The sequence below is a fragment of the Frieseomelitta varia genome, unplaced genomic scaffold (genome assembly GCF_011392965.1).
Source record: "Frieseomelitta varia isolate USP_RPSP 00005682 unplaced genomic scaffold, Fvar_1.2 scaffold_443, whole genome shotgun sequence".
In the NCBI taxonomy this organism is placed as follows: domain Eukaryota; kingdom Metazoa; phylum Arthropoda; class Insecta; order Hymenoptera; family Apidae; genus Frieseomelitta; species Frieseomelitta varia.
In genome coordinates, this window is record NW_025110194.1 from 826,517 (window position 1) to 851,801 (window position 25,285).

A 25,285-nucleotide genomic window follows, 5' to 3' on the forward strand; every position below is an offset into this window, starting at 1 on the left:
TAATTTGTGATTTTTCGACTCGCGGATCTCGAAAGTAGGCCCCGTGTGCTCTACTCGCGATATGCAAATGTGCAGATTATATTCGAGTCTCGCGAATCTCAGACGATAAACGCCGGAACACTCCGTTTTATTCCGACTAAGTTAATCAACAGTCTGCAAATTAATTTCTGGATCGCCGACGGTATCGTGCTTTGTTAATTAATTATCTCTCGTCGAGTAAGAAACGTAATCGTTGACTTGCGCAGAACAAATTCACGCGAAGTTCTTGCGGGGAATTAAACTTCGTGATTCTACGATACTTGGTGATTCGTAATGCTTCGTGAAAACGAGAAAGACATTTGAACGCGTGTAATTGAACAGTGAAGGACGAACGAAGAGTGAAATTCTGTTGGAACAAGTTGGATAATTACTTCGGCGTAACCTTGAGACGTGTAAAAAGAAAAAAAAAAAAGTGAAAAAACTCGAGCTCGAAGGAATGAGAGAATGAAAAGTTCTCGAGAGGAAAGGGAAGAGATAAAAAATAAAATAGTATGTCGAAATTATCGACTGCTTCTGGAAATCGCAAGGAAATTCAGCGTTGTCGCCTCGACAGAAGCAATTAAGCACTGTTAATTCAAATAAAATGATTTTGCACCTCGTGCTTTGCCTATCTGGTCGATTAATCGTTCGCGTCGAGGCTTCAGTAACCGTAGACACGGCGCTCGTTTCTTTTTCAACCTGCCTCACGAAACAAACCGAATCGCAAATGGAAACAGGTTCTATCGATCGCGAGCCGCGATTTCATTCGCAATTCGCTGTTTAGTTATCGAGTAGTTAAAACAATGGGCAGAGTTAGAGACGCACGGCTGCAGCTGAGAGGACGTTTCGACGCAACGATTCGAGCCGCGTTAAATCTTTACGCTAATAAATATTCTTCAGTCTTTCCGTTGCAACGAGCCGATAATAGATGCGGCGGCTTGTATTCTTTCCACGCGGCGCGCGAAAGCGTTATATCGTCCTATAAATTCATTATATATATTCCGTAAAATAAACCGACAATGACACATACTCGTGTAACAATTTTCCCCTACTTGCGCGCACGCCCTAAAATATCATCCCGCTCGTACCAGCAAGTTTATAACGCTAGCTTTAACAAAAGCGTCGGATTAAAATTATTCTCGGGCAAACAGCGATATTTCATTTTGATACCGACAAAAAGTTTCGCGCTGCAACTCTCCGCGCTGCAAATAGAAATAACGCTCCGGTGGTAACGGCCCTGCACTCGTTCCGATCTGCACGCGTTTCCTGAATTAAATTAATTTCCAAGCACCCTGAATCGAAATGTTTTCAGACGCCCGAGATGATCGGTCGAGATGATTAGGTAGTAAATTTTTCAAGAACAAATGGGAACAAACGATGAACAATCTCAACCTAATCTAAACTTCTCCTCATTGGAAACTGTCGTCGGAAAATTAGCAAGCTCCCGGGCGGGCCAACGATTACCAATTTACAAATTTCACCGCGTTCAGCAAGGAATCTGGTCTCCCTGTCGTTCTTGCCCAGGAAATCTAGGGAAAGCTGGCGTGTGATGTCGTCGCGGGGAACAATCTTGCGCATCGCTCGAAGCCAGGATAAGTGAATCCTCGAAACGACAAAACGCACGTTTGTTTCGATGCATCGGGCTGGCAGGGTAGGTACGTGACCCCAGGCAACGAACCTGTTACAAAGACGGGCCAACGAAATTGGCTCCTATCCACGAGCAACGTCGTCGTCTCGAGTCTCAGCTCGCTGATGAGACTCTCGCGCGTCGTGTCTCCGAACCACAAACCTAACCCTCTTTCCACGTTGCAAACGCGCCGAATTTCCTCGAATCGAGGCCAGAAGCAACCACCTACCCACCCACTACGAATGAAAGTGACGCCGCGCGGTGCCGCGCCAGTACATTGTGCACGAGCTTTCGAATATCGCGTACCAGAGCTCCAAAACCAAAGCGAGACGTCGCCTAGCCCAGCGTCGTGGCAAACTGTGCAATGCAGACCGCTCACCCTCGCTCTCGTCTCCGTCCTCGCTCTTCTGTAATAATAATGCCGACGGGAATAGTTGCCGTGAGATATTTCGGATGTAAATCGTTCAAGTTCCTGCGACGGTGGCGAACGACGACACGTATACCCACCGTCATTTCCGCTGGAAAACACCGCTACTTTTATTACTCCTGTACTTACTACGTTTGCTCGCGTTCCCAGATAGCGTCCCGTTCCCCTGCGAATAAAACACACGGCGTAATTGTTGGCACAGGGGAAATTATGATTTCAGCCACGATCTCCTGTGAAGATGATCTGCCTTTGGAAGTTTTAGCAGTGATTTAACATTATATCTCTGTCTCTTTCTTTGTCTTTCTCTTTTTTTTCTCTAATTTCATTTGGTAACGAAATTGACGATATTTTTGAAAATCAGAGTTCATCTATTTAAAAGGATGAAAAGCTCGTTTCACAGATTATCAATTATAACCAGAAGAGAATTATTAAACCGTTTATTTTTATAAATACACCAGTTAATTTTGGAAATATAACCGTCAATTTTAATAAATAATTGCCATGCTCTAGTTGAGATTCCAGTTGTCATTTACATATATAGATTCATTCGTAACGAGACTGTCGGTAATTAACTATTTAAAATAAAGATCAAAAGATAAGTCGGTTCGTTCGATGAAAGCTCTTTCTAAAATCGTACGGACAGAGGAGATCTCTCTTTCCAAAGAACGAAATATAAAATATAAAGTTTCAAATAGATTTTGCCAATGAAAAGCTGCGACAACACTCACGTATGTAATATTAATTCGAACATTGTACTTTTAATTAGGCTCGTGTCAGGTCGAGCCGGAATCGCGCGAGTTCGTGAAAAAGGGCAGTTGAAAGGAGAAAACGCGCGAATGCAGGCAAGCGAACACTGAGTTTGCACAGCGTAAACACTGATAACACGATTAGATATGGAAACCATATATCGGAACGTTTATTTGATCGGGACAGCCAACAAAAAGTCGAACGCGTGACAGCTGTTTAAACACGACACGGGCTGTTAACTCGCGTCCAAGCGCAAACCAGAAATCTAAGTCCCGTTCGTTGCTGGAAATCGTGCCGAGCCGTGTCCACGTCGGAGCCGGCCAATTATCACTCGTGTTATCTTTAACGTCGCGTTGTTTCGAGCAGTCCGCGCTAATTGTAAGCATGGTTTCACATCTGCTTGTTCCTTCAACACGTTGAACGCCATGAGGGTCGCCAAGATTAGTAGAAACACATAATTCGAGCGAATGTTAATACTTGTAAATTTTTCAACATTAGTTTCTCAACATTCGTTTAATTTTATTATACATTGTACTTATATATTTTATAATTTTGAAAATTATAATAATTATAAAAATTATTGTTAAAAAATATTAGTTTTTCAACATTCGTTTAATTTTATTAAATATTGTATTTACATTTTATAATTTTACAATTATTATAAAATTATAAAAATTATTATTAAAAGATATTAGTTTTTCAATAATCGTTTAATTTTATTAAATATTGTATTTACATTTTATAATTTTACAATAATTATAAAATTATAAAAATTATTATTAAAAAATATTAGTTTTTCAATATTCGTTTAATTTTATTATGTATTATATTTATATTTTATAATTTTATAATTTTATTATATGTCGATATTATATTTTATTATATATTCCTGTAATTTAATTTTCAATATTTGTTTACAATGTAAAGAAATTAATCCAGCACAGAAATAATTTTATTTATAATACGTACACGTGAATATTATTCGCGCATATTGCGATATATATCGTATTAGAACACTGCAAACGAAGGAAAGGTACATCAATACAGTCTTTGCAATGTAACGACTTCTTTTAGTACAATTTTTTGCTTTTTTCCCGAATATTTTTCATTTTCTACGAAATTTTCGCCCGGTCCTACCATTCTTTTCATTTCACGGTATAATTTTCTCTATAGGTTTTACGCGAAGAAATACAATCCTCAATTTCACTGTGTCGTAAAAAGTAAGTGAAAATCGAAGGAAACGCGTTTCAGCGGCTAGTAAAATAAATCCATTAAATATGTTTATATACCTCAATTTATATTGTATAATAACAAATTCATATCTTGGAGCAGACAATGTTAGCGAAATTAGCGTGGCGTTCAATAAAATTGTTCATAACGAAAACATTTCGTCACGTCGAAATTATGATTTCTCTTGTAACACGCATGTTGAAACAATTTTTCGTCTGTTTTTTTTTTTTCACTGAACGAAATGAAATTGCTCGGCAAGCGATCACAATGGCGTTCGAATGGAAATTCCCGCGTATAAGATATATTTCTTCGCTCTACGAATTGCCAAAAAAAAAAAAAAAAAAAAAAAAAAAAAAAAAAAAAAAGAAGAAGAAGAAAAAAGAAACAGCGGTGACAACAGTAGAGGAGCCAACGATAAAGGGAACAACGATAAATCGCAGAGCAATGTTTCGCCAAAGCTCCACCCGTTCGAAAAGATGGAAAACCTGTCTCGTTATATCACCGTCCAATACGCTTAAGGTTCCCGCGGAATCTGCGCGTTTCCACGGTAATGGAGATTCGCGAGTCACACGGCCGATCATTTCTCTAATGCATTCGATACCAGTGGCCGATATATACACCTAACTTGTATCGTTAACCTCGATTCCAGGCTTTTCAAAAGAACCACTCACTTTCCCCCTCTCTCTCTCTCTCTCTCTCTCTCTTCCAATCGGTGCATTCTCCGTGTAAAGTGACGATTTTTTTCCAAAGCTCGGTGTTGTCCAGCAAATCCTCGATGTTAAATAAAACTGACGGATATTAACACGGAGCGGATACGTTTATTTGAACTTTCTACGACGACGTACCGTGAAAAATATATACCGACGAGTGCTTTTTCTCCTTTTGTTATATTCTCTCTCTCTCGATCGGCTCGTAGAGGGTCTGAGAGGATAACAATTAACCGACGATATTTTCGCATTAATTTCAGCGAGCATCGATGTCCACGCGACGTATGATGTATTTTTTAGAAAGTTCCGCCGGCAAGTTTCACCGGCTCGAATTGAAACAATATCCGTGCCCGCCAGAGCTTTCGAATACCTCGCGAAATTGAAATATTTTGCCCCATATGACTTTTAATTAATTTTAATTAAAGCGACCTTTCCTCCTCTTCCTTTTTTCCTTTTTTTTTTTTTCTTCTTTTTTTCCTCTACGAAACAACGCGATTCAACGAGAGGGAATACCCCGAATTCCGTATTGATTTTTCCTTTATCTCACTCTTTCTTTTTCTCGTTTTTCTTTTTTTTCCTCTCGCCGCACGACGACGTTAAAACGAAATCGAATGAAACGGGCCGCCGCTGTTTAATGAACTATCAACGCGAGTAATTATCACGGTCGCAGACCGTGCGGCGCTGGATAAAACAATAATTTGTCATCGACAATAGGGGGCGAACCGCGTCGTTTAAAATCCGCGCGACGCCCGCTCGTTGCGCGCGGGAAATTAAACACACGTTGCCGGTCGCGTGTGTTGCGTCCAACTATTAATACGAACCGAATGATACGCGTTATTTCATCGAAAGCGGTTCTTTCACACGCAGAGATCACCGATTTAACGACACGACGCGCCGTTTCAGCTTTCACGCGACATTTCGTTCGCCGATGATTTCAAACGCCAGCACAAATTAAAATGGCGGCTATCGACGAGGCGCGCTAATATCGACAATAACACTTCGTACTCTGCTCGAACCGCACGAAGCGAGCAACGGTCGTTATTATATCACGTACAAGTACCTGTCGCCGCTATATTATAAATATCCGTGCAACGCTTATTTTCTTTTCCGAGTGTCGTGGCCAATCGATGAACAACACGGTGGAGGGGGCCACCTACGCTCCCCCAGTTCGAGGAGAGTTTTACGAAAATCAGCAATTTATTACTGTCGGCAGCAGGCCGGTTGTTTAAAACACGCGGCAGAAAAGAACGTAATTAACTCGCGCAATTTCCAATAAACGCGTTCGTAACGCGGCTTACGATTTGTCCCGATGACTGGGAAATTAGCTCGCAAACAACGTAGTCGAACGTACATCGGGATTAATATTTCGCCCCGTTCGTTTCGTTTTACTTTTAATCCCCGCTCGTAAACACCTTCCTATTGCCATTTGCAGCTTAACGATCGAGCTGCCATTTCTCGTGCAACGCGAAGCCGTACATCTGTTTGACACTGTCGAGCGAAAAAATGCCACGCGGAATCAGAGGAATATTAGAACGTCTCGCGTTTGCATCACGTTCATCCTGGGCAACGACGATCACTCCGCCAAGAACAAGAACGTCGTATTTTGTTGCATACGTACGATGTCTCGAAACTCCTTTGATCGAACAGAGAGGACGAAATCCAACGATAATCACGATCCAGAGAGTTCTCGTCGAGAACCTTTAGTGAGTCTCTTTATTCTCGAATCGAGAAAATTCGACGCCACAAAGGATCCAGGTCAGCGAAGTCATTCGATAATCCGGCAGAGAGGTGTGTCGTGCGTCGCGCGGGCCATACAAAATCGGAACTGATCTTCGCTGTCGGCGAGTGATCGAGATAAAGCGTCTGTCGATCAAGCGTCTGTCGGTATGAATACGAAGCCTAACGAGGAACTCGTTTATTAGACGCGTTGCAGAATATAATTTTTCGGCGGATCTTGCCCGTGTTTCGCAATCACGTTTCGCAATCACTGAAACTAATTGGTAGGGATATTGCAATACGAAATAGGATGAAGGCTGATTTCTCAGAAAAGGAGAAAAGAGAAAAATGTTCTGGAAATATTCGACGTGAAGCAACTTCTTATTTGATCGCGTATAACTGGCTCCACAAAGCCAGTCATCCTCAGATATGCTCCCTGATCCCCTGGAATGACTTACCTGGAAATTCCTGAAAGGAATTCCCCGTTAGTAAAAAGAATTAACGAGAAATAGCAAAGCCCTGGCGACATTCTTCGTGAATTTCGCAGTCGGTATTATGTTCGAGGCGCTCTCTTTTAAAGGAGCACGGTGTTTCTCCCTTATTGCTCGGTGAGCTCATAAATACTGACACGCAGTTTCCTTGAGACGCTGCAAAAATTTCCACGTTGCTCGAAATAATTCTGTTCGAATAACAAATTTTCGAATCCCAATTTTTTGTCTATTATCCCATCTGTGTCAAACACGAGTAATTTATTACGTACCATAAGCAGAGTCAAACAATTCAATCAACTCGACATACGAACGTGTCAAAGGAATAAGCCTCCATTTAATTTGGCAATCATGTTAATTAGAAACCAACGTTCAATTACCTGCCATTCCGCAGCAAATAATCAATTCACATTTCGTACAGATGCGATTTATAGCAACGAGAAATGAAAAATTCGTTTCAATATCACGTATCGGGTGGGAAAGTAAGAAAATTGTCAAAATTGAAACACGTACAAACGTGTTGAAAAATTCTTTTATAACAAAATTGATCGTGGTCTTGAAGATCAAAGTTTTCTCTTTAATGGGCTCTTAAAATTGTACGATTTCTTTTTCACCATTACATTGAACTTGGAACATTGCGATTAGGATTTCTTGAACTTTTGTCGTATCCCAATATTCGCTTTCAATATAAAATAATGGAAAAAAAACCCGTATAAGTTTTGGACAATTTTGGAAAGAGAAGACCTCAATCTTTGAAAAGCTAGACGATGGATCTAGTTACGAGAAAAATTTTTTAAATTTTTACACGCGTTTGAACTTTCTCGCCTTCCACATGATGTGAAAGTTATCTTCGGAAAAAAAGAACTCACGACTATGCAAAGTAGAAGCTTCATTTCTTTTTACAAAAATTATCAACAACTTTCCATTGTCATTGGAATTATGCTCTTCGCTGTAACTTGTTCTGATTTAGAAAAATGTTTCTTATTATTCATATCAGACACTCGAAAGTTTCGGATTTGATTCCTGTTCTTACAGAGATGCGAGTCATCGTTGTATCATTGTTTCGAAATGTAAGATTCAACACTGTAAAAGTTGCTTTTTCAAACAAAGTTATATCAATGAAAATTGATTCAGCTTAAATCAGAGGTGGCTGACTGGCGGCTAGCTTGCCCCCACTCCTTGTTGTTATCCCCTCCACTGCATTGACACAATACTCGCGTTAGATACATACACATATATACGTATAAACTGTAACTGCTAAAGTTACGCTAAGATAGACAGGGAAATTAATTTGTATGGTCTGTTGTGGCAAAGAATGAACAAAGTGGAAACTAATTTTTATAGTGAGGCAACTGACAAATTGAGTGAGTGTGGGGAAGAAGTTTGATAATTTTTCATTGTCATTCGTACAATTGTGCTATTCACTGTATTTGATCTGTAAATGAAATACGAGATATTATGGGAACTGGATCATCAGCGCGTCTTTTTAAACTAACAAAATATCGGTAAGAATAATGGCGTAATTTGGCCTCAACCCTCGATATAGCAATATCGCGGCCATTTTTTTTTATCACGACGTATCCATCACCGTAAAGATTTATTGCGTCGCAGCACTCTGTTTAAGATAAACAAATCTAGAAATCGCGTGCTCGATATCGGTCCAACAAAACGGCAATTCCACGCCGGCTTGATCAGTTACGAAGTTTCGTTCTTTTTAAACTCGGAACGAGGCGACACGCGAGCCTGGACTCGACGACATTTCGCTTCGAAGATTTTCAAATTCGACGCTCGTGAATCGAGTCCTGCTCGAACTTGCCCCGTTCACTGAACTGCAATTCAAAAAACTCCCTCGAGTTGAAAAGCACCGCGACATTCGGACCGTTCGCTCGAGAACGTCGGTTTAAATACGAATGACGTTGATTTTCCTTATAGGAAAATTCTCCCATAGTGCGCGCTGATATTACAAAAGGATTCCACTCCTCGGTGGATAACTCGGACAATGCCGTCAGACTAAGAATCTAATTTCCTGCGAAAACGATCCGATTACATATTTCTGTCGACAGAATCTCGGACCGATCTGAACGATCCGGCGTGCCATAGATCACGGCACGACGTATCGGCGCATCTGCGAAAGTTCCTCGCCGATGCGTCGATTACCACCAACGACTTCAAACAAGAATAATCGAACGAGTTTCGTTGTCCGTGGGAACATTTTGGCTGGATCGGTGGCGCCGATCTTTCTCTCTCGCCGCGAATGCACGTGTCATTAATCATTCGGCTCGCTAATGGTCAGCGAGGATGGATCGATGCGACGCGCAAACAGAAACGACGCCGACGAAAGAAAGACGACGTAGCTGTATCGCGGTTCCAGCTTTCTCACAATCGGGAATACCTGGCCGATTCTTTCCGCCGACGAGCGAGCAGGAGGGTTGGCTTCCTTCTTTGATCGAGTTCTATCCGCACGGAAACAGAAACGATACGACAGCGGGTTATCGCACGTGTCACCGAACAGGACGACAAGGATGATAAAGATGCTGGAAGCAAGCCGCGGCGAGTAACGTGTGTGTGTTCGAGGGTATTCTTCGTGTACACACACACACACACACACGCTCGTACGCGTACACGACGAGCCGAAAGAAAGTCGATCGAACAGCTCGCGCGGGATAAAGGTTACTGAAGCCACGGGTTCGGAGGGGAGAAAGTAGCGGAAGTAGCGGAGGATCGCGCGTGTATGGCCTGGCGATTATTGGCGGCTGATAGGCTGATGCGTCTGATCGTTAGGGAAAGGGCGAGCCTTTTAAATAGAGGACGAGTTGCCAGGGTGTGTATTGTGCTTCGAGGCGGTAAGCTTCGTCCTCCGAGCGAGGAGAGAGGAAAAGAGAGAGAGAGAGGTTTTTTTGTTCCCGTTGATAGGGGATGAAAAATGGAGAGTCTCGATTAGAAACAAGAATATGAATCGGCGACCCCCTCGATCGTCAATATTCATAAGACGTCCGCCCGGCCGCCAGTCGCGTCGTTCCTTGGCTGTCTCGGCCCGTCTCTCAAGGAAAGAAAAGCCGACCGCGAAACGAGGGGATGACGGCGACGCCGTGCCGCTCCTCCTCGGACCAAAGCCACCCCTGATAAAAGGCGAGTTTAACGACCTGGAAGTCGAAAGTTTCCAGGACTCGCGAATCGACAGTTTTCGGATAATTAGAGAAAGAGAGAGAGAGGCAGATAATTAGCGAGAGGTAAGTTGAATAGGAGAAGGCGCAATGGACAATGGACTTTTGGCAATCGAACGGCGAGCCTTTTGTTCCTCCTCTCGAGGCTTAAACACTCGAGGAGGATATCGAGCCGAAAGAAAGGTGGAGAGAAATGCCCGTGAAAATCGTGTGCGATCGGGAATTCTCGTAAAAGTGGCGTGTAAATTGAAAAAACACGATCGATTTCGGCAGTTCCCGGGTGGGAGAGGAAGGGAAATCGCCAGGAATAATTGGAACGGGCTCGCTAAATGATAACCCGGGCAACGTTATCGCTGGAAATCCGGTCGAACAGCAATTAACACTTTCCAATTGCCCGTTCGAATGTGCATTATGCAGAAATCAACGAATTCTCCGTTTCTCACCGGCTCGTTCACGCGAGTAATTCGCCACGGTTTGTTTGCAATTGCGAGCGGTCCAGCTCGAATATCCTAATTTTAGCAACACCGGCCAGCGAGCTCGTGTCGTCGCAAACTGGCGCAGCGAAACCGCGTCTCCTTTCGTATTCTCGTCCCGAACTTTTCTCAAGCGATTCTCGTGGCTCGACGTCGAAGGAACAAAAAGGCGAAACACCCGGCAGAAATGAAAGTCGTTCGTCTCCGTTGTACGGTTTCTGTAAGCCTATACGTTGCTCGAAAGTATTGCACCCGAGTTCTCGAGTAATTCGATTATCCAGCCAAGTGTGAACGCTCGAGAGAGATCCAAATTCGCGGGAATCGACGTTGCAAAAATAAGTGGCGAGCCTCGAGCTATGAAAGCTAGAGCCGCGGTTCGAGTGTGAGTTGCTAGAGCTCTCTCGCTCTCTCAAGTTCGAACCTTCAGCCCTGTGAAAGCTCTCTCGAACTCTCAAACTCGAAGACCGTGAAAAAGACCTTCGCATATACCGATGATACTTTAACCTTTAAGCACTTTGAGAAGAGAGAGTCTCGAGGCTTCAAAAACTTGAGCTTTGTATGATAATAGTTTTAAAAATCTTAGAAAATTTTCAACCGAGTCTTTTATTATATTTCGCTTTGAGAACGTCCGCTTGTGTGATAAATTATTCTTAAACTGTGACCAGTAAGTGCATTTGCATTGTAAATTACGATGAAGCGACAACATTTTCTTCATTGTTTTTATTTAAATCGTATTTCATTATAAAGCTGTATTATTCCGTTATTAAAATATAAAATTAATCGTAGGAAATTATAAACGTAGGAAATTATAAAATTACAAAAATCATACATAATTACAATTTTTTTCTTTTTCTTTCTTGTCCTAAAGTATTCGAAAAATGTGTTGAAATATATATTGTTGGTTTTATCGGAATTTTACTTTTACTAGCAAATGGAAATTTTTCTCCGCCACGTGACGAGAATATTCATCGTCAAACAAACAAAACTGTTAACGGTTAAAATTAAGCCTTGAAGCTCTAAACAACTCGAGTTCCATGTAACAGTGAGAATGTCAGTTAACAAACAACTGCTTAGTAAATCAAAGTATATTTGAAATTAGCAATTTCATCCGATCGACGCGTCCTAACAGCGACTTTATGGTTGCGGACGCGTGGATATCTATTACGTAATTTTCGTATTAGGCTTCACTAACATTTGATTTATCATAGTTGTAGCAACAGTGTGAATAAGTAGTCAAAAACAATCAAATGATAAAACTGTCAACATTGTTGGAAATAATGTTCAGAACCATAAAGTCGCTGTTAGGACGCACGCGTCCGCAGTGTTTTTTGCCATTTTTCAAGAGAACTATTAGGTTGCGACCTATGGTTCTTTAGAAATGTTTCACCTTCGTGAAGAAGTAGAACACAGTGGAAAAATTGAAATTCAAGGTCAGAGCCAAGTTTTGCGACAGGTTCTTTGCACGTATTTCCATCAAATCGAAAATGTAGAATTCATCTATTCAACTTTTCTTCTCATCCTGTACAGCCACGAGCCCGTGCGCTTGTATTCGTCTTGTATTCGTGATGAAATGACGAAAATCGAAGTGGAAAACTACAGTTTCAACCCAGTTTGTCGCGAATGCACGGACTACGCAAGTAAGCTAAGCAAGCAAGCAAGCAAGCAAGCAAGCAAGCTAACTCGATCCCTTTTCAGCCGTCACAATGAAATTCTGAAATTTCTCATTCTCTCATCGGGGCAACAAAGGAATCCGAAAGGTAGAGGAAAATTTCAACGTCCTTATTGCCGAGGAAACTTTTCGGCGACACCTATCACCGGAGTGGCAGGGCCTCTTCCTTGCAAAGTTGCCGCGTTTTTGTCGCGTGGCTACGTTTCGCGTTGAAACTTGCGAAGCAACCACGACAAGGCAAGTCACGATGAATTATTGTACATTAGCGGGCGGACGATGCTTTGTTCGGGAACACCGGCGGTTCAAAGTTGAAGACGCCGCGAGTTTTGTATTCCAGCGGGTGGAATTGTCGCGAAAAATAACAGGCTCGCGAGAATTATAAATGGCCGGGCGAGCCGTGAAATTTACGGTTCCTCGCTGGATGTTTTGTCGCGGGTTGCTTCGAATTTTCATCGCATTGATTCGTCGGTATAAGTCGATCCGGAGGTTCAATTGTTCAGTCGTCGTAATGTATGTACACACACATACACACACACACACACGCACATTAATCGACGATGAAATTTTCGAATACCGTCCGGATGAAAGCGAGAAATTATTACACGGCGTGAAGTGAAAATTAATACCGATTCCCGAGCGACGACGACCGGGGCAACCGGGTGAAAAATAGTCGTCAGGCCAAAGGAATTTTCAAAGAATTGAGCACGTCGAAAAGTCAGTCAGTTGGACAAAGAAATATTCGAAAGCGCTCGTCTCGGCTCGTGTCGTGAGTAATGCGATCCGCGCGTGAAATCCGTGCCAATTTTCAAGCGGATTTCCTAGAGGAGCTGCGCGAGGCAAGCTGAATGGCTGACGCGCATTGATTGCATACCTTATAACCGCGAGAAAGGATACATCGTTTCACACGGATACGCACTTATCCGGAGTGAGCTACGTTCGCTCGCAAATAATCAACTACGCTCGCGGAGAATTCTCGGCGGATTCTCTCTCTCTCTCTCTCTCTCTCTCTCTCTCTCTCTCTCTCTCTCTCTCTCTCTCTCTTTCTCTGTGTATGTGTGTGTGTGTGTGCATAAACCGTCGAGGAACCGTTCTTCGTCTCTGCAAGCTTATATGCCGGAACGTCTGACTTATTTCCGCAGTGCATACACGCGGTACTGTACAGTCTGATGCAAACGATCAAATATTCATCGGATAAAACGAAGGCGATGCGAACCAGTTACCGCATCTGCCACTGTGCCGTATCTAGGTTCCTCGTTTCTTCTCGTGACTGCGCGATGATACCGATAACGGTGATATTACCTGTCGATGAATATCGATAGCTCGACGGTGTTGATTGCCGGCAACGATACAGACGCGGGAAAGTAGTAGAACGTAAGTCGCGTTACGTGTAACGTACGTGAATAGAAACGTACTCGTGTATTCAGAAAGAGCAACGTCACTCCTCCAGTAACAAATGTATCAGTCGATAGCGTTGAAGTTCGATGGTTCTATTAAGAAATCAACGACGCGATTCCGTATTTTCTCTATGGACAAACCATTGCGAGGTTCATCTCGCAAGCTTCGTTTCCGGACATTTCGATCTGAGATGGACGACGATACGTTTCGAGATTTAATGAACGAATGGGTTTGAGAAATGTCCGGAGTCTTAAATATTTTATGATTAACCGTATACGAATATTTAACCATTTGCGGTGGGCAACTGATTCGCGGACCATAACGAGTGACAAGAACCCTACATGTAATAATTTGTCGTTTTCTTTATCTTTTGAACTCGTCGGTATACCACTGAATAGAATTTATTGAGAAGTAATAAATTTTTTTATTTGCTTTGCCTGGGTTATAATTAAATATACTTAAAACTGAGAACATACTTGCAGTTTTGGGACAAACAATTCGTACGTTCGTTTGCTCGCAATGCAAACGAACCGCTGCTGGAACGTTTGATAATCGAAAAGACGAAAAGCGGATTTTGTATAACAATCCGCAAAGAGAACGAACTTGGGCCAGAAGAGAAGAACAAGCTAAATCACGGACAATCTACCCTCGCGAAGTTTTGCCCTCTCTTTGATGGAATTATCAAGGAGGTTTGTTTCTCGAGTTGCTTCCCTGGGTAATCGGACAGCAAATTCAGACAAATACTGTGCCTATCTGGATGAACTGACGAATTTAATTATGATACACTATTTTGATTATCACACACACTTTTCAGCTGACGAAAGACACGACAACCTCGACAAAAAAAGAAAAAAACACTTTAACGAAAACCCAAAGAAATATTACAGCGAAAGAATTTTGATAAAATGACGAGAAGAAGTTGTAAAACGAGATCCAGTGTCAAAATGAACATTAACTCCGAATTCCGTTTAACGACGCAACAACCAACTCAATTTAACGATTCAACTTTTGCAGCTTCTTAGAAATTACATCAGAATATATTATTTTTATCTTTACATTCTTGACTTATTTTTTGACTCATTTTTTACGTTTTTTTTTTTCTTTTCTTTTTAAGAGCGAAAGGAACTCGTATGGATAACTTGTAGAATAAAATATATAATCAGTCTAAAAACATTCGTCGATCAAACGTGTTTCTCTTCTCACTTTTAAAACCTTCTTTTCCGACTATGCAGCATCCACATTTCCATTTATCGGGAGAGAAAACGCATAATTCTCGAGCACAAGAGCGCAGGTAATGCTATTAACGAAGGGTCGTGCTATTAACCGCGGAACGTCTTTGAATTTTCTCATTAAATTAGCGGGCAAGGAACGTTGCACCGGCCAATATCAGGATACCAGCGCGGCTCGGGCCGACATCCCAGTACCTGGAACTCTGTATCACCCTCGGTCGTCAAACGTTTGAGGATTTAGTGGCGTCAGAGAGACTATCACTTGCAATCACGAACGCACCATATAGGTTCGTCAGTGGGATGAACAAACGCGTTACAGTCATCAAATGTCTTCGAATTTGATAGCATTGGAAACGCTAACGTCTGCGTCTGCGACCAATGGATCGAACGATATAGCGCTCGAGCATAGGTTTGACGTACATTTACGATGCCTAATGGATATGGAACAATTTCCAGAGTGTAACAAAGCTTGTTCTGTAGCTTGTTCGACGGCCAAAAATACCAAATTTCTCGCTGTTAGAAACGAATTCAGATTTCTAACCCACGAACACTATAGGAACACTGTAGGAATCCGTTTAGTTCAATCTCAGTTTTGTAGGATAAAATAATAGGTTACTTTACCTATGTGAAATAAATTAAACGTTTATTAAAATAGAAGTTCATCACAGCTACGACAAAACCATAAAACCTCTACAACTCGCTACGATACTGTCACGACTCGCTCAAATTATACAATTTTTTTATTTACTTTTTCGGATCTTCAGAACGAGTTGATCAATAAGAATGCATAAAAATTCATGGCAAATCGGATGACGAACAGCGGATTATGTTCTGTCGCTGTACGCACAGTGGAAGTGGAATCTCAGCTAGTCTGCAGAGAAATTGCCAAAGCTCAACGATAGAACGAGATTCAGTACGCTTCTTTTGCATTTTCACTATCACTAAAAAATCCCCCCTTGCACGATGTTAATAAAATTATCGCAATTACCAAGAACGATTCACTCTCGCGTGCGAGACGCGCGCGCGCACACACATACATGTGATCAAGTCGGAAATCATGGTTAATTGGAACGATATCGGCGTTCCTCGAGAACGAGCGATAAGAAACTCGTTGCTACGTCTCTGATCCCTGGCCGATTTACTCTCAAAGAGTTTATTTCTCTCGACCTGCCGGCGGATCTATCGCGTTTCCTTAATTGTATCGGCAGGATCAGAGAGCGGACAAAGAGCAGAGCGGGAACACGACGCTCAGGGCTTACTAAGGAAACGCTCTAGGCAGCTCGCGGATATTTTTCCACGGGCGAGTTCATTTTCAGCTGGGTCACGTGCCACGACCTCGTAGCAAAGAAAAGAAAATCTAGAGACCTCGGGCCGGAGGGGCTCGTAGAATTTCGTCCAGCTTCCAAAGCTACCGGAGCAGATAAAACGCTCTTTATCATCGAAACTAAAATCCAACGCGCGGCATCGAATTAAAAATTGCCCGCTCTCCTCGATATTAGTTAACACGATCCGCTTCGGCGTTGTTTCAGCGCTGCTGATATTTCGTTGGCAATCCATCTGTCAAAGACTGGATTTTCTAATTTTTCTTGTACAGGGAGAATGGAAAAAAGGGGGTTCGCAACTTCTGGGATAATACTCGCCGAAAAGTCTTGATAAATGTGGGTCGAAAAGTGAAAAGTTTCAAAGTTGCAAACGATTTTTTGTTTCGATTGAAATGCTTGTGAAAAAGTTGGAACACGTCTGGAAATCTTTGAAAGAGTATATTCCTTGATATAAGTGTAAAATAAATAATAGTTAAAAATCTAAAATACATATAAATATTACTATAAAAAATTATTATTAATTATAAATATTACTACATATAAATATTACTATAAAAAATATATAGCAATATTTAAGAATATTTTATAAATGTGAATTAAAGAAATTGCATAGAAATGGAAGGACACGTAGAGAAGCTGCTGCAATCGGAAAAAGAAGAAATATAGGCAAACCACTACTCGTATACAATATGATAGCTCTCGAAACGAAAAAAGTCCGAAACGAAAAATCGTTTATAACTTTGTAACTATATTTATTAATTTTTCGACCCACGTTTGTTAGAACATTTTTCCATGTTTTGGCCGGTACTATCCACCCTAGAAGTTACAAACTAGTTTTTACTCACCGTATATAAATTATTCTCTCTCTGCGCAGAGTATAAATACATATATCTGGATAAGAGTAGCGAATATTTGTACATTAGCTCAGAAAAATAAGTGGAACCTCGATGTGAAGAACTTGTTCAACGGCGCTTGTGTATCTGATTTAATACGGGTCACGTAGGTGTAATCAGTGTCTGCATTAATATTAATATCTCAAACAACAAACGCGTTATTTCTGAATAAATACCGACCGTACACTTGCAGCGCTTCGCAGATAAATGTAGTTTACGATTCTTCGCCCGCGTATACGTACATACGTGTACAATGCGCCCCGAAATTGTTCTAAAATTCCGTACAATTCCAACTGCGCTTCGTTCTTAACATTGCATGATTCATGTCCAGAGATATTTAATACACCTCAGCTCATTAGAGGAAATACCGGCTTCGCGTTGCTCGTAAAAATAATAAACCGCCAGCATGAATAAAATTGCTTAATCAGCGTAGAAACATGGAGGATGTACAAGGCTCGTTTAAACTACGGAACTACAGCGAGCTGATGTTCTTCCGCCGTCGTCGTCGTCGCCGCCGCCGCCGTCGTCGTCGTGTTAATCTCCGTAAAAGAACAAAAGAAAAAAAGAAGACGGAAAAACAACTATAACGTTCAATTACCGTTCCCAAAGAGTGTTTCCAAGCCGGTGTAAAATATCTAAGCGCGTTCAAAGGCTTGCAAGAATCCGTTTCCCGGTTTTCCGCGAGTCTCGCCTTGCTCGTGCTAGAGCAGAAGTTAATCCAAAAAGCGAGGAAGCAGACATTCCGCTGGCCAAACGTTGCCGCGAGTTATTCCTATTCGTGGTTGTTTGGGAATATATTTTACTTCAATATGTTTGTAACTGATTAGAATGTAATTGCATTAGTTTGTGATAGAAATAAAAAAAAATATTGAATAATACAATTTGAGAATGTCTGATTATTCCTTTTCTTGGTTGTTTAGGAATATATTTTATTTCAATATGTTTGTAACTGATTGGGTTGTAATTGTATTAATTTATGATAGAAATAAAAAATAAAAAATTGGATATTACAATTTGAGAATGTTTGATTATTCCTTTTTGTGGTTGTTTGAGAACATATTTTACTTCAACATGTTCGTAACTGATTAGAATGTAATTGCATTAGTTTGTGATAGAAATAAAAAAAAATTGGATATTACAATTTGAGAATGTTTGATCATTCCTTTTTGTGGTTGTTTGGGAATATATTTTACTTCGATATGTTTGTAACTGATTAGAATGTAATTGCATTAGTTTGTGATAGAAATAAAAAAAATATTGGCTAATACAATTTGAGAATGTTTGATTATTCCTTTTCTTGGTTGTTTAGGAATATATTTTATTTCAATATGTTTGTAACTAATTGGGTTGTAATTGTATTAATTTATGATAGAAATAAAAAAAAAAATTGGATATTACAATTTGAGAATGTTTGATTATTCCTTTTTGTGGTTGTTTGAGAACATATTTTACTTCAACATGTTCGTAACTGATTAGAATGTAATTGCATTAATTTGTGATAGAAATAAAACAAATATTGGATATTACAATTTGGGAATGTTTGATTATTCCTTTTTGTGGTTGTTTGAGAATATATTTACTTATATTACTTCAACATGTAACTGATTAGAATGTAATTGCATTAGTTTGTGATAGAAATAAAACAAATATTGGATATTACAATTTGGGAATGTTTGATTATTCCTTTTTGTGGTTGTTTGAGAATATATTTTGCTTCAATATGTTTGAAACTGATTGGGTTTATACGTACTACAATTTGAGAATGTTTGATTGGGTTTATACATATTACAATTTGAGAATATTTGATTATTCCTTTATGTGATGGAATATATTTTATTTAATCAGGTTGTAATTGTATTTGGGAATATATTTTACTTCAATATGTTTGAAACTGATTGAGTTTATACATACTATAATTTGAGAATGTTTGATTAGGTTTATACGTACTACAATTTGAGAATGTTTGATTACTCCTTTATGTGGTGGAATATATTTTATTTAATCAGGTTGTAATTGTATCAGTTTATAATAAAAATTTAAAAAAATTGGATATTACAATTTGAGAATGTCTGATGATGTCTCTGAAAGACGCGAAGTCAATACACTTCGGCTATGACAGGCGGTTGAAAATTTTCTCAAACGAGCAAAAATACAATCGGCTTACACGCTATGGCGCTTGAGGAGGCTTATCGACAACGCCTTTGTTTTCCTACGAACGAAAACGAGCGGCAGCAATTCCTCTGATGAAATGCACTTATCGCAGAATCTGGATTAAGTCGTGCAAGTGATCGTGACAAGGTGAATCATTTCGTTCGAGTGATATACGTATATATTAGGTTAGCTAATAAGCCCGCGCTTTTCTTTTTACGACAGTTGGTTGTAGACGTTGCAGGCTCTCTTCAGAACGAACGTATCGAAATGTTAATCACTGATTAACAAATTTGACATAAATGTAGTTTACGAAAAAAAAAAAGAAATATTTGACCCGTATTTTTTCATCGACAATCGTTGATGTCGAAAGGGTAAAAACTACCCTCAAAGTTGAGGATAGATAGATAGAATTATTGAAGATACAATTTTTGTGTACATTGATTAAATTAGTGTCCTTTTGGCGGCGAGTTTAATAATGTATATTTTGCGAAAAAACTATTTGTTCCAAACCAAGCAATATCTTTGATTCTAATAACGATATCAGACGATATTTGGGTCAGTTTTCTGCTGCGAAAGATTGAGACTCTTTTGAGGATAGAGCTGCCAGAAAGATGATAAAAAGTAGCGGATCAAAATGGTCCGTGCACTGTTGAACAAAATATGAAAAAGCTTCGTGTTGTTTACTTAGAAAAAACCGCAAGGATTTGCCATCGATCGCAAAAGTAAACGTTGGAAATACCGTAAATTCTTTCCCATCGAGAATATTCATCTCGACGATTGGTAAAAATCAGTGGACGAATAATTTTTGACTTCCAGACGGACGTATTTCGAATTTCTTCGCACACTTCTATTCAAGTCGATGAACTTGAAGACCTGTCGGAGCTTCGCAACGAGACGAGACGCTCTCTCACGCGCAAGGTATACACGCGAATCAATCAAAGTCCCCCGAGGCACTTACACGCGCGGTCCGGTTGCTCGAATCACTTTGCGTGTAATTATTTTATACGTACTCGACAGCGGCTCTCGAGCAACAAACAAGAGCAAGAAGAAGAAGAAAAAAAAGCAGAGGAAGAAACATATATATACATATATATACAAGAACGAGATTCCTCGTAAGAATTAGACAGGTATTTTGCGTTGGTATGTCGTGACCAGTACAATTTGCATCGTAATGAAAGTCAATTACAGCGCGTTCCATAAATCACGAACGCGTGCACGCCACACCGCGGCTTCGTCGCCGCGTGTTCGCCAATTCGAGAGGAATTCGCGCGGCGTTGGTGCAACTCCCGCGCAACTTCCGCTCCAACTGGCGCGCACAACCGAATGCCAAATACGCAGCGCGCGCGTTCCCGTTTCGTTCTATCTAAATTTATTTCCATAAACGGCGCGAGTCGTTCGAGCCGCTCGATCGCGACCGTCTGTCGCCTTGGACGAGAACTTGGCGACTCCGAGAGAAGTTCCACGGTTCTATCTCTATCGGCAGCTTCTGGACAAACGGGGAGACAAAGTTTCTTAATCCGCGACGAAGTTTCGACCGTTTTTTCTCCGCCTGCTGCGCGATCATCTTGCACTCGTTCTCGTTGATTACGCGGTCTTGCTTGCTCGCAGACGAAATGGAAAGGGAATATACTGTTCACAAAAGTTAGGGGATATTTCAAAATGAATATGAAGCGATAAAAAAAAGAACATCTTGCTTTAATAAAAAAAAAATCAAACGCTTCTTTTTTTTATCGCTTCATTTTTATTTTGAAATATCCCCTAATCTTTGAGCAGTGTACGGTTACTCGAGCCAGGTGTAGAAAGTTCAAAGTTCAGGACGATGGAAAATCGGGAAACCAGATGTATCGTACTTTATCTTTACGCGTCGTGAAAGCTTCCCGATGCTAATTCACTGCCTCGCGGAAGGGGGAAGAGAGTCGTTGTCCAAGTTTTTCCAGCCGGAGTTATAAGCGTTCGACGAACGTGTTAGCCAATGTGATTATCCCGAGTCGTACGTTACAAAGTTAACGCTGAAGGAAAATTATCGATGAACGAACGGGAGAAAGCCTGTTGCTAAAACTCTGTCTTGAAGATCTCTCTCCCTCCCACTTTCACACTTTTCCCGCACTCTCGATATCCCGACATTATCCCGTAAGAAAATTTTTCAATTTCCATAAAGCACCGCGGTATCTTCGTCTATCGTAATTCTGGGAGAGCCGTCTTCTATCATTCAATATCCCGCTCACGTATCCGTACATATACACGTAGAGAATCTGGCGAGGGAAGCTGGTTCGCTAAATTCGGAAAATAAATGGGCTATTTTTGTTGCCGGAAGCCGGCAACGAGGGAGAGGCCGCTTCAAGGGGATTACTCAAGTCTCAAAGTAATCCAAAATAAAAGGAAGAAACGCGGCCGAGGCAAATAGCGGCCGCGCGATTAAACGCTTCAAGACGTTACATCACTTTTTCCTCCCTTCCGCCACCCCTTCTACACCCCAACTTTCAACGGGGATGAAATTAACCTTGCCCCGGCCGCTTGTGCCCGAGCGTGGAACTTTTTCTTTCGATTCATTAAAACTTCAAGGCTCGGCCCCCGGTGTTGTATGATAACGCTCTGCGAAACGACGATTCGGCGGATCCTTCCGGCCGGAAAACGCGAGAGGAGCTCAGAAAACGGAACGAGCCACTCTCTCTCTCTCTCTTTTTCTCTGTGTTTCCGTGTTTCTGTGCGCGAATGTGTTTCACGCTCAGCCTCCGCTCTGGTCTCTCTCTCTCTCTCTCTCTCTCTTTGTCAGTTTCACGGAGCAAATTCACGAAACAGGACGCGCGATAGCCTGGTTCGCCGGGTTCCTCGGCGAGTTTTTCCAGCGGGGAAAGGCGATTTAATAAAGGGAGCGGAAACATCGCAGTTCTTGTAAGCCGGAACGGATTGAAGCTCGAGTGTCTTATTTCTCCAGCCAGGCAGCTAGACAGACGGACGGTTTTATTCGAAAATTTCGCTCCGCGCTGTCGCGACGCGAGTTACAAACGAAGCAATTAGCCGCACCGAGATGAACAATATTCTCGCGGACTTTTTGCCGGTAGCGGGCAAGAGACAAAAGCAAGCGAGCGATTTTCTTAAGCGAGAAAGAGTGTTTTCACGGCACTTGCGTCGCAAATCTGCGAATCGACGTTTCGTTTTTTAACACGGCTCGCTGCGCAACTGAAAGTGTGCAACAAATGGAAATGGCTGTAGCCATGACGTTACGAGCGAAAGAATTAACGATTAATGCCTGTAGCCGGTCTTGCCTCGAATTTTTGTAAAAAAACTAGGAAAGATTGTTTGTTTCAATAATTTCTCATCGTGGGAGAAATATCGTCCCTCTGTCGAATTGGAAAAATAGAAAATAATCGTCTCGATGTCGAAAATCTAGAGTCTTTGAAAAAAAAAAAAAAAATGTAAATTGAACATGTTAATAATCCAAGTCGATAAAAGATATTTTGCAGATATAGCGTTCAATTCAAGATAGCGCAAATTTGTCTAGATACGCATATAAACTCGCAAGTCATCCATATTTTTTGAATGTTTCTTCATTTCTGTATAATTCAACTTTTATACAAATTCAGTACTTAAACTTAAATATTTAACATATGGGATTTGTTTCGGCTTGGGTCTGGATCAAGCAACACGAATCTGATTCGCGCGCTTATATTTGAGGCGAATAGCAATCGCGTGGTGAAGTATAGCGAAGCTATTTGCCAGCATGAAAAAACGGGCGAGCAGTTGCTGTTATTCAAATATATTTCGATGCAGAATAATAAATTCTTCTGAACAAGAATTTTATTATCTGTCTTTCGAACAAAGATAATTCCAATGATTAGAATTGTGGAAAATGGGCATTTGAAAAATGTAGGTGCCAAATTTCACGGAACAGGCAAAAAATCTTAACAATATCAACACGAGTCAAAATATTATTAGTTTCAGAGTTGCTAGATTTTTCTAAACCTGCAGGTAATGGCATAATAGATTCGATTGATATCCGGAACCAATCGAAAGAATTTAAATAGTCAAATATAGCGCGTGCGTGTATTTGTGAGAAAACGTGCAAAAGTGACGAGGACACGCAGTCAAAGGATGACATCTCATTAGTGACAGAATCGTCAAGTCTCGTCATTATTAATTAGCTTCCTTTTCTGATCTACATTCATCGAGAACTTTTTTTTTTTTTTCGCTCGTCCCGACTACGAGTACCACGAGTACCGACCGTGCCAACATTTTCAAGCATCCTGTGATAATGAAAAAAAAAAAAAATAAAAAAAATAAAATAAAATAAAAGGAAAAAAGAAATACGATAGGGAAAAACGGAATTGCAGGGAACGGAACAATGGGCACCGTTCGATCGGTAAATTTCCGTCGAGTGAGAGAGGAAGGTAGGGGACGCGTCTGTCGGCGTATCGCGGCGGAAGGCAACAAAAGTATTTGCAGCGATGACCGAGCAATCTGAATGGGTTCGTTGCCGGGTCCGGTCGAATGGCCGCGCGAGCGCAGCGCGACGCTGACATTTTTACCAAACAATTAGACGAGAACGGCGAACAATTAGGCGAGAGGGCGCATTTTAGAATTCGAGGCCCTCGCCACCGACGAATCGGTTCCGCGAGATGCTTCCCGTGAAAACACGGTCACGGTTTCACGGCGTCGAACCCTCGTTCGTCGGGTCGAGTCGAGTCGACGATTTTTTTAAATTCTACTCGCAGCGGCCTGGCGAAACTTCGTGGCTTTGTCCCGAACGCAACGAGAGCAAGATTCGAGCTATGAAATGGATGAAAAAACCTTCAAAGGAACAGGGAAGAGGGGTTGGTTTTTCTGATTTGCCAGCTAGGCTCTATTAAAAATTAATAAATTTCTGCACCGCCGTGAGCGCGGGCAGAATCCGCGGAAAATTCGCTTCAACTACAATTAACGAGCTAAATAAAAAGCTCTTTCGGATCGGAGATTTTCATTCTCGTTTCCCTTATTCTCCCTCTCTCTCTTCTCTTTGGCCTCCTTTTTCGTCTACTACATTTTACCGCTTTTCCGCTCTTTTTCTTCGTTTCGTTTCTTTTTTTTTTTTTTCCTTTTTCTATTTTAAAAACCGCGGAGTTACTTCAACGGGCTCGCAGCCGTTTAATTTCTTGTACCTTCGACTGTGAATAATTAGCATTACTCGCTGGATGGACCGACGAAAAATTAATTTCTTCGCTGGTCCACACACACACACACATACACGCATACGCATACGCGCACACACTGAGAGGTAGAACGACCGCGGCTCTTTTCTCTAATTACGGATAAAGTCGCTTCGAAGCTGGAAAATCTGAGCGTGGAGACGCTCAGAACGGCGCGCGTCACAAGCGAGGAGAAGAAGCGCGTAACGATCGCTCTCTATCAGAGAATGATCGGAAGAATAATCGTACATCTAAATCGAGTCGCGGCACATTTCCTCGAAAACGCTGTTACTAAGTTACGTAAGCACGCAGACTCGTTAATGTTTCCTCGATTTTACCTCGAGAATCTCGCGCTCTCCCCGTTCCCCGCCGAGTGGAAATCTGAAACAAAGAACATTGCTACTCTTGAAATCGGCAAACCTGGGAAAAATTACGAGTTTTGACGAATGTGACGAACATAATATTGACGATTTTAATATTATTGCTTGGTCACGACCCTAATCTCGCGGTTTAGTGGTTTGGCCAACCGTAAATCAATATCAATTGATCCAGTGATAGTTTGCTGGGGTACGTCATAAATCGATTTTTCGATTTTTAAGAAGCTGGTCTGTCGGTCCAGGCAATATTTTATATTTTGCACGCACGCAGAATATAATAAAATAAAATAAATCTTTGTCAAGGTACGATAATCTTATTAACCCCTTGCGTGGAACGTGCCACGCAAAATTTTTTCGAGAATTTTTTTATCCCAACATTTTCTCAGTTTTAAGTATACTTAAGTGAAACAAAATAGGTGAAACGAATAATAAATTTATTACTTCTCAATAATTTCTATCCAGTGAAATCATATCGACGAGTTTCAAAAAG

General features: G+C 41.1%; 1 long non-coding RNA gene across 1 annotated transcript in view; it reads right to left on the minus strand.

The window, feature by feature from the left end:
- Positions 1-24,808, minus strand: part of LOC122532245 — a 170,121-nt gene extending 145,313 nt beyond the window's left edge. The window contains exon 1 of the long non-coding RNA XR_006307473.1: positions 24,757-24,808. This is a non-coding gene — a long non-coding RNA (uncharacterized LOC122532245). The remainder of the gene's footprint in view (positions 1-24,756) is intronic.
- Positions 24,809-25,285: the final 477 nt, after the last annotated feature.